Source organism: Miniopterus natalensis, chromosome 7 (genome assembly GCF_054644295.1).
Source record: "Miniopterus natalensis isolate mMinNat1 chromosome 7, mMinNat1.hap1, whole genome shotgun sequence".
In the NCBI taxonomy this organism is placed as follows: domain Eukaryota; kingdom Metazoa; phylum Chordata; class Mammalia; order Chiroptera; family Miniopteridae; genus Miniopterus; species Miniopterus natalensis.
Genome location: NC_142087.1, coordinates 5929941 through 5939474, shown reverse-complemented (window position 1 = coordinate 5939474; position 9534 = coordinate 5929941).

Sequence of the window (9534 nt, the reverse complement as noted above, 5' to 3'; positions counted from 1 at the left end):
GTAGTCCTTCTGGGCCTGTGATTGGTGGGATCGTAATGCAACCTTCGCTGTGATTGGCGGAGCCCCTGTGGTTACTTAAAAGTTTCTAAGCGCCAGTTCCTGTGTTGGCCACTAGGAGGAGCCCAAGAAGCTCAAAGCGCGGCGCGCGGCTCCTCTGGGCTGCGCTCCGCCCGGCGCCCTTAGGCTGTGCGCGGCGCCCCAGGGCAGCCGTGGGGCCGGTGGCCACGCTTCTCTGCGCGGCACCTATGGCCCCTTCCTCTGGCTCTCAGCCCCGCAGAGGGCATTGGCTGACCGAGGGGTGGGGCTGCGAGTTCGTGAAGGTTTGCGAAGGCTCAGAACCAAATTACAAAACTGTGGAGTCTTGTTAATGAGACTCAGCAGCCCCCCTCCCTCTGCTGCCCCCTCTGCCTGCCTCTGAGCCCCTCTCTCAAGTTTAACGCCCTCCACAGTGTCCTTTAAGGTCCTGAAAGGACTTTTACAAAGTAGTGTCTCACTGGAGCTTAGAACTGTCCCATGAGGATAAAGGCCACTGGCTCGGAGATGTTCCTCACTGTCCCCAGGCGCTGTAACATCCAGTATTTGAAATTCTCCTCTTTTTTTATTTAATTGCTTGCTTACTGTCTGTTTCTACTATGCCTGCCCACCCAAAGGAAAGCTCTGTGAGGGAGGGTATAGGGTGGCCAGATCCAATACAGAACACCCAGTTACATTGGAACTTGAGGATGAACAACAAAAGTATTTTAAGTATAAGTATGCCTCACACATTATTTGGTACATACTTATACTAAAATAATTATTCATTGTTTATTGAAATTCAATTTAATCGGGCATCCTGTATTTTTATTTGCTCAATCACCCACAGCAGTACACATGGAAGATGCAGAATAAATGTTGAAAGGTTGGCTGGACAAATTCCTTCCTTCCTTCATTTACTCATCATATTGAGTTGCAGCTGGGTCCTGGGGATGTAAGGGTGAACCAGGAAGAGGCAGACAAATCACCAGTAGCCACCACTGGATTAAGCTCCAATGACATAAAGCACTGGGACTGTGGGAGCACAGAGGAGGAGCCCCGACCCTGCCCAGGCCAACAGGACTGCCCTGAGAGAGACGACTAAGATGGGACTTAGAGGATGGGATTTGGAAAAAGAGGTGTGACAGCTGCTCTGGGCAGAAGGCCTGGCAGGTACAAAGGCCAGAGTCAAGGCAGGGGTTTTGGGATTCTGAAAGCTGCAGGTGGCTGGGGGTGGGGGCCGCTGTGCAGTGTAGACAAGGCTCAGAAAGAGGTGAGGAGACTCACATTCACTGAGCATCAGTACTCACCAGTCAGACACAATCTTGATTGTGCCCATTGTATAGATGAGGAAACTGAAGCTCAGAGAAGTGAAATGCCTGGCCTAGGGTTATAGTCTGAGTGGAAAAGGTTTAGCTTCAAATTCAGGCCTGGCAGACTCTGAAGCCTGCACTCTTCTAGAAAATCCTCTGAGTTAAGGATTATCATCGCAGTTGGAGAACGAGGGAACTAAGGCCCGGAAAGGTGACAGGGTTCTCCTTGGAATATGTTTCTGTCCAGTTTAACAGGAGAACACTGAGGCAGTATGACAGGTATGGTTTATCCCATACATTCTCCAGAGAGACAACGGGAGGGCCAGGGCAGGACCCACTGTCGCCCATTCCTGTTTGGGTTGGGTCTCTAAGGCCCCCTTGCTGACCCCTGTGGCTAATTCCTTGCATGGGTCCTGGGCAGGTCTGCAGTTTCCATGGTGATCACCCCCCACCATCCCAGAAATCTCATTGTGACCAGTATTAAGAGATTAACTCTGCCCGGTAGCCTTTGCAGGGTCTTGGGTGCCAGGGTGGCAGTGAGAGCTCCCTCAAGGGTGAAGAGGTTGCCCACTGTGCGGGACCCCATAGCACCAACAGGAGGATGTCAGACTGGGGCCAGGGCTTCTCCTGGGACCCACCAGGTACGGTCCCGACTCCACATCTAACTGGAGAGGAGGACTGGGGGGTGGGAGAGAGACATGGGACCAAGGGGAGGAGTCTAGATTTTGAGCAGCGTAAAGACCTTGTACTCGCAGCCCCCACCCCAGGAAGGCCCAGGGCCTGAGGGGCTCACCCCATTCTGATCAGGTTGCAGATTTCCTCGGCAAGGAAAGGGGAGCCACACAGAGTCTTTTAAGAGTCCAAGGGTACCTAAAGACCAGCTACCTAATCTTCATTTTAGCTTCAGAGAAACTGAGGCACAGATCAGGAAAGTGAGTCAGTAAACCAAAGCAGTTTAAGAATCCAGAGAGAGCCTTGAGTTAGCCCGAGCAGAAAACATTTGCTTAAAATGTCCTTTCTGCCTTGAATTCCAAATCCTCCTCCTTGACTTCCAGGAAGGGAGTCCCCTCAGTCTTCTTTCCCCTGGGCCTGTTCTATTAGCCATGTTTCCCTTCCCTCTCTGCATCCTCTCCTCTGCCCTCCCCTGCCACCAGCATAGCCTGAGACTGGCAGAGAGTTCCTGGCAGGCTCTACTCAGCTGGAGGCCACGACCACCAGGCCCTAACTGTCCCATCCAGGGGACAGCCCCTCACTGGGTCACCATCTGGATGACTTTGAACATTTTTCTTTCCTGCTTTAGCCCCTCTGACTTTGGTGCCCAGATACAGTGGAGGCCCTGACAGCCCACCCCCATCCCACTCCCGCCAGCCTGCCGTGGAGAGATTTAGGCCAGGCTCCAAAGCAGGCTGTCAGGCTTCCTGGAAGGCCACATCGGGCAGGGGGACAGACACTGTCTCTGGAGCCAAGGAGAGATAGCTCAAATACCATTGGCCCAGCAGTCTGAGCCTCAGTTTCCTCACCTGTGAAGGGGGCAAGAACCCTTCCTTCCTCCAAGCTTGCTCACAACTGCTATGGAAAAATCTTCAGGCTCTGCTGTTAAACGAGCAAGCAAGATACAGAACAGCGTAAGGAGCGGAATGGTAATGTATGATCTTCCATGCTGCCCGGTCTGCAGCAGGAAAACTTGGAAGGTGCATGGGAAAGTAAGAGAAGCAGTTACCTATGTGCAGAGGGGAGTGGGCTGGTGGACAGGACACGGGGGTGGAAGCAAGACTTCTCAGAGTGCACCTTTCACATTGTTCTGATTTTTGAACCACGTAAAGGTACCAACTCAAAAATAAGTTTAAAAACTTTAACAAGTAAGGTAAACTATCAAATAATCGTCATCCTTACCCACAGCTCAGTAAGATGACAGGTGTGCAGCCAAGGTTGAGACCCATGCACTAGGACTCCATTCAGGGAATAGAGAAAGCCCGACTCCAAGTCTGAATCCTTGGGCCTTTCCTTTTAAGTCCATCTCATTTTGATAGTAGCAAAATAATGGTCATGGGTACCGAGGATCAGGAGCTTCCTACTTGCCGGCCACAGTGCCAAGCACTCTCTGAATATCCTCTCATGGAATTGGCATTCTGGCTCCGTGAGGAAGCTGCCATCATTCCCATTTTACAGATGGGCAAACTGAGACTCACTGAAGTTGCAACTGGTAAGTTGTAGAACTTGGATGCACATTTACGCCTTTCCTGCTCCAAATTTCAAGCCCTCCTACAGTGGGTCTCAATCTTGGCTGCACATCAGAATCACCTGGAAACTAAAAAATACTGATACCTCTCACCCACCCACCACTTCCCCAAGATTTGATCATCGGTGTGTGGTGGCACTTGGACATCAGTATTTTTTAAAGACCTCAGGCAATTCTAATTAACTCTCAGGGTTGAATTTCTGCTTTATGCTAGACAACTTTCAAATGGGAAACCAAGGCTAGGGAGGGAAATAACCTTGCCCAAGGTCATACCGGGGCTGGAAACAGAGCTGGGGCAGGGCTGACATGGAGCCTTTGTGAAAATAAGTAAAAAGCGTCCCCCCTCTGAGCAGACAAATCCCCACGGGCACTTGGCTTGATAAGTGGCACAAGGACTGGATTTCTACTTCCACTTGCCCCCTTAGCCAGAGGACCTTTGTGCAGTGAGCAACCTGTACAACTCTATGCCGTGACCCTGGTCTGAGATTCAGGACTCCCAAGCACTTCACTTCAGCGTCCTCCTGGGGCCCTTCAGAACAACGGTGCAGGGAGAGCAAGGGTAGTTTCTGGGATGCGGGTTCATCCCTCACCCCAAGAGCAGGCCCTGGGCCGGGCAGAAGCTCTCCATCGCCCTCCAGGCCCCACAGAGGCTGGGAGGCCCCATCTAACTCCCAAGGTCACTTCTGCAGATAAAGTCAGGATCGTGACCAGGAGGGAGAAACATAAACAGGACAGCAACAGCCTCCTCCCAGAAGTCACAAGCCAGCCACCTGGCAGGAGACGGGCTGTGGGGAGGCCCTGCCCACACAGACCCAAGTCCTCCTGGCTCCCTTCCTGACCATTTTCAGCCCATGCTCTCTACCCTGCGTCTCCCACAATGCCTTGCTCTCTGGCCGCAGCAGCTTCCATGCCCTTTCACCATTTTCTCTGTCCAGGAACCCATCCCTGACCACTCCAGCCCAGAGACATGCCTTTCTTCTCCCACCTTCCAGTCCCCGAAGCCCATGCATAAAGCCCACATGTGTCTTGGGATGGAGCTTCTCTTATCCTCAGACCGGACAACTTGCACTGAGCACTTGCTGTGTACCAGCCCTGGAAGGTCAGGGTAGCCTCAGGGTTAGGAGCACACACTGGAGCCAGGCTCTTCAGGTTGGAGTCCCAGCTCTTGTTTCTTATAAGCTGTGTGAGCCTGAGCATATGACTCAACCTCTCTGTGCCTCAGGTCTGGGCCATAAAAACATTGTCTACCTCACAGAGAGGTTGTGAGGATTCATGAGTTAACATATGGAAAGCCCCCCAAATAGCGTTATAAACATCAGCATGGTTATCACTGCGTGTGTCTCAGTCCATTTCATCCTCACGACAACCCAACGAGTTAGGGATTGTTATTCCCAATTTACAGGTGAGGAAACAGGCACAGAGGGGCTGAGAGAGTCGGGGTAGAGCGCTGCGTCTTTCTGTATGGCCTGATGCCTACAGAGAGAGGACGCTGCTAAACAGGTCATAACCCGGAGCCCCCCATGGCTGCCCCTTGAGGACCCACAGGACACAAAGCCAGGTGAGTTCCCCTGACTTAGCCTTCCAGTTGCTCTCAGGCACCACTCTAATCCCAGCCAGCCCTGGAGGGAGAGGGAATGGTGGAGGAGGGCATTTAAATACCACCTTGCTCACTCACACCCAGGATACATCGTCGAGTCTCAGAGAGCCTGTCTTCCCTGTCCTAGCTGGAGGCCCAGGATTCCAGGGGTGACCTTCTGTCCTTGCACGGGTCCCTTCCCCGCTCTGGCCTCCGCCTCCCCAACTGTACAGTGACAGAGGGGATGAGTCTGGACCAGCAGTGCTCCAGTTCTCTTTATCCGTAGCTGGCTCAGCCTTTCGAATGAATGACTAAGGAACAGCACACCTGAGAGGCCGGCCCGGGCGACGCGGGGCCTGTGCGCACAGCGCCTCGGCCCCGGGAACCTCAGAACCCTCAGAAGGCCTGGGCCACCTCCTCCTACAGGCCCTCCTGGCTCTGACACTGCAGGATTCTCGAATCCCAAGCTCAAAAGCTGCCGCTTCGCATCCCTTTTTGGAAAGCTTCCCCCCAGCTGCCTTTATCTCTCTTTGGTAACAGAGCAAATTTGCTCAGGACCCAGAACAGGGGGAACTAGCAAACTGTTGACTCTTAAGCAAAACCTCCCCTTCGGAGGGCAGGCAGAGGATGTGCGTGGGGAGGCCGGCGGCCTCTTGCATAACCCGGGCGGCCTCCTGCCCATCCCGGCCTTTTCAGGGTTAGGGGTGAGGCAAACCGCAAACTCATGCCCAGTTAATTTTTTAAGGCAAAATCAACAGGCTCAGCAATGATTAGCAGGCAGCTAAGTTCGTCCTAATCACGCTGAGGACAGGGAGGAAGGAGGCTCCCGGAGGCCCAAGGATGGGGCTCAGTTATCAGTTAACCACATGAATGTTGTTTCCTCCCAAACCCACCGGCCTTCAGCACCTAAGATCCCTCGTCCTCCTCTCATGGCAACCCAGTGGCCGTCAGTCTGAGTTAACAAACACACCGCCACCCAGGTCTGCAGGAGGAGTGCCAGGGCCCTCGAGGGCCGTGGTGGATAACAGGGGCCTTCCCAGAGCTTGTGGTCTTCTTGTTAAGGCAAAGCTCCCCCACTACCGCTGTGTGGCCTTGAGCATGTTTCTTCTACCCTCTGGGGTTTAACGAGGGGCCCTGGGTCTGTGGCCCTACCTACAGCCAGCTGCCACTCCCCTGGGGGTTCAGTGTCTACATCCACCAAATGTGGGGGTCAGCTGGGACACCCTTTCCAGCCCCAGAGTTCTGTGAGACCATGATTAGGTTAGGTCAACATGGCCTGTACCGCGGGGTGAGGAGGGTGGCAGAAGCAGTGTTTTCGAAGTCTAGGAGGAGAAAAGATTTTAGAACAGGGAGGGTGCCTACCTGTATCTGCTGTCGGTGCCAGCAAGTGTTAGATCCCAGCTCCAGGAAGAGGGCTGTCCTCTCAGGTGCTAGGCAGGGGTCCCTGTGGGGCAGGATAGAGCTGTAGGAATGTCCTGACAGACCCCCTGGGCCAGGACCTCTTCACCCCACACCTTGGGAGCTGCCAAAGGAAGCAACCCCAGGCCTGCTGGCTGCCTGGACTGGAGTTTGGTCAGTGGTTGGGGACCTATATTGTGAGAAACTTAGGACTTTGTCCACAAACTGGAATTTGAAATTTCAAAGGGGCAAAACTGAAGGGCCCTACCCCAGAGTGGAGATGGCTCTTGGCTTCTTTCCCCCACGACTTTTGTTCTTTGTCTTGATAAGTCCCTGGTTCTCACACTGAAAGTGGTGGATGGGGAGGAGAGATAGGAGATAGCAGGGTAGTGAGCACCTGGAGAAAGCGAAGGTGCCAGGCAGCCAGGATAGCCAGGGTCTGGAGGATGCCTCTGAACTTGCTCGTTCCAGGGACAGGCTACTTTGCTTCTCAGATCCCTGAGCTCCTGGCAGGAATGGGACAGTGGACCCACCAGCCCAGTGCTCCAGAATCCTGGGAGTTTTTGTGGGACCCAGGATGGAGGCAGCATGTGGGGGTTGAAGCCTTCAGCTCTGAAGTTAGCCTCCAGCTCAAATCACAGCCCATCTTGTGATGATCTGCATGGCCTTAGGCAGGTCACTTCACCTCTTAGAGTCTCAGTTTTGTCATCTGAAAACACAGAAGAGGGAAAAGTTCTTAACTCTGGGCCTAGCACAGACTCTCTCTAGGAACATTAGCCATTGTTATAACTTAAAAGAAAAAATGATGTGGTTCACAGTGGCAGCTCCCTTAGCCACTGTCCTCACCAGAGGCTTGAGCGCCCTGCCCACAGCTGGGTCAGCAGCAACCCCTCCCCAACACCTGGCCATCCAGGGCAACGCTACAAGCCACCCCTCCTTTCCTTCTCGAGGCCTTGGTCTCTCCATCTGCAACGTGAAGGAGTTGGGCCTCTAGGTGAACTCAGGTCCTGTTATCCCCTGGGAGCTGTTGTATGCCGAGCAGGGGTCTGACGGCTGAGGGGGTGGAGCAGAGAAAGAAGGGCTGCTGAGGAGCATTTGAGACCTTGATCCCGAGCATATGGCATTAGTTTGGCTCAAATAAACTCCTATAAAATTTATTTTTTAATGAAGGGCTGCTCTAGCTGGTTCTGTGGTTAGAGCGTCGATCCACAGACTGAAGGGTCCCAGGTTTGATTCCGGTCAAGGGCCCTTACCCCAGTTGCAGGCTCGATCCCTGGCCCTGGTTAGGGCCCATGTGGGAGGCAACCTGTAAATGTGTCCCTCTCACATCAATGTTACTCTCTCCCTGTCCCTCCCTCTCCCTTCCACCCTCTCTAAAAAAAAAATCAGTGGAAAAAATATCCTCTGGTGAGGATTAACCAAAAAAACCAAACAAGCCCAAAACTGAAGGGCTGCTGAGTTGGTGGTGTTGAGGCCAGGGTTTGCTCAAGGTTCGGCGTGCCATCCCTAGGAGCTCTCCTGTACATAGGTCCTGATTCCCACAGATTACGTGACCAACTCACAGATTCCCACAGATTGTGTGGTCAAGAGTCAAACACCAATGACAGCAATCACTACTATTGCCCTGTATGCCTACACTTGGCCACTGTATTCCAACTGTCACTGTGAAGAAGGTATCAGTCCATTTATCTGATGCCAAAACTAAGACAGAGAGGTAGAACCTGAGGTCACAGAGTGTAGGAAGCTGGTAGTGCCTGGATTTTGACCCAGGTCTTTCTGATTTCAGGGTCTGTGATTTATCCTGTAAGGCAGGGGTAGGGAACGTTCAGCCCAAGGGCTCCAAAATCATTTGGTCTGGCCCTGCCAAGGCCTCACCAAAGAGAAGCAGTTCCAGCCATCACATTAGGGCTGAGTTAATTAAATGTTTGACCAAATATAGCAGGTTAATTTTTAAGTTGATAATTTTGTATGGCTGGCAAATGATGTTATAAATATCCAAATGGCCCTTGGCAGAAAAATGGTTCCCCACCCTTGCTCTAAGAGGTTGGGGTTTGGGTGGGGCTAAGAACCTTACAGTAGTATCTCATTTAATTGTCACAACAAACTACAAGTTAGGCCCATTTTACAGAAAGAGAAACCAAGTCTTCAAAATAATAACTTGCCTGAGACCACAGAGTGAATAGATCTTATAGGTGGTAAGTTGTTTATATGAGGAACGTGTATCTAGAAGATATTGTTTGGGGTCAGCTAAGGGTGGGGTAAATTGTGTATGTAATAGTTTTATGTAAGTTGTATAGTTCATGAATAGGTAGATTTACTTTTGGGGTAGGTTGTGATGGGTGGGACATGGATAGGGTATGAAATAAGTTTCTGGAATGTGCCTCATAAACAGTGGTCATACATGTTGTACATTTGGTAGAATACGTGTATGTCATGGTTTATATACTTAGCAGCTTGTCATATATGGGCTGTTCACCTGGTAGTTTTTGTATGTAATGGGTCATGTGTGTAGCATGACATGGCTCACTCTAGTTGATCATAGACCTTATTGAATTCAATCTAAGATGTCATCTATAAGGTTTGAAAGATTGTTATTTTTGTTACCAATTAGACTCTGACATGGGAACGATCAGAGTCCACTTTTGGAAATGTGGACTGCACCTGTTAGAATCGGTGAGATGCTGTATGTGTAGGCCACGCATTGCTGGAGTGTGAGAGGAGTAGCTGTTTGTGGCCTGTCACAGGTGCCAGACAGGTGGCAGGACAGGAGTCAGGCCTTGGAGGCACCCCCCAGAGCTGCCCCTCCTTCCCCTTTGTGCTTTTCCCTTAGTTGGGTCTCCAGCCCAGCCCAGCACTGCCCACAAGGCCACTGGAGTCAGGATCAGATGTCCCGGGTGGGACATGGGAGGAACCCACCAGTAGGTGAAGTCGTCTTTTTCAGGCTCTTATGGAATTTCAAAGTGTGGGCTCTGGGGGGCACTCTCTCTCTCTCCCTT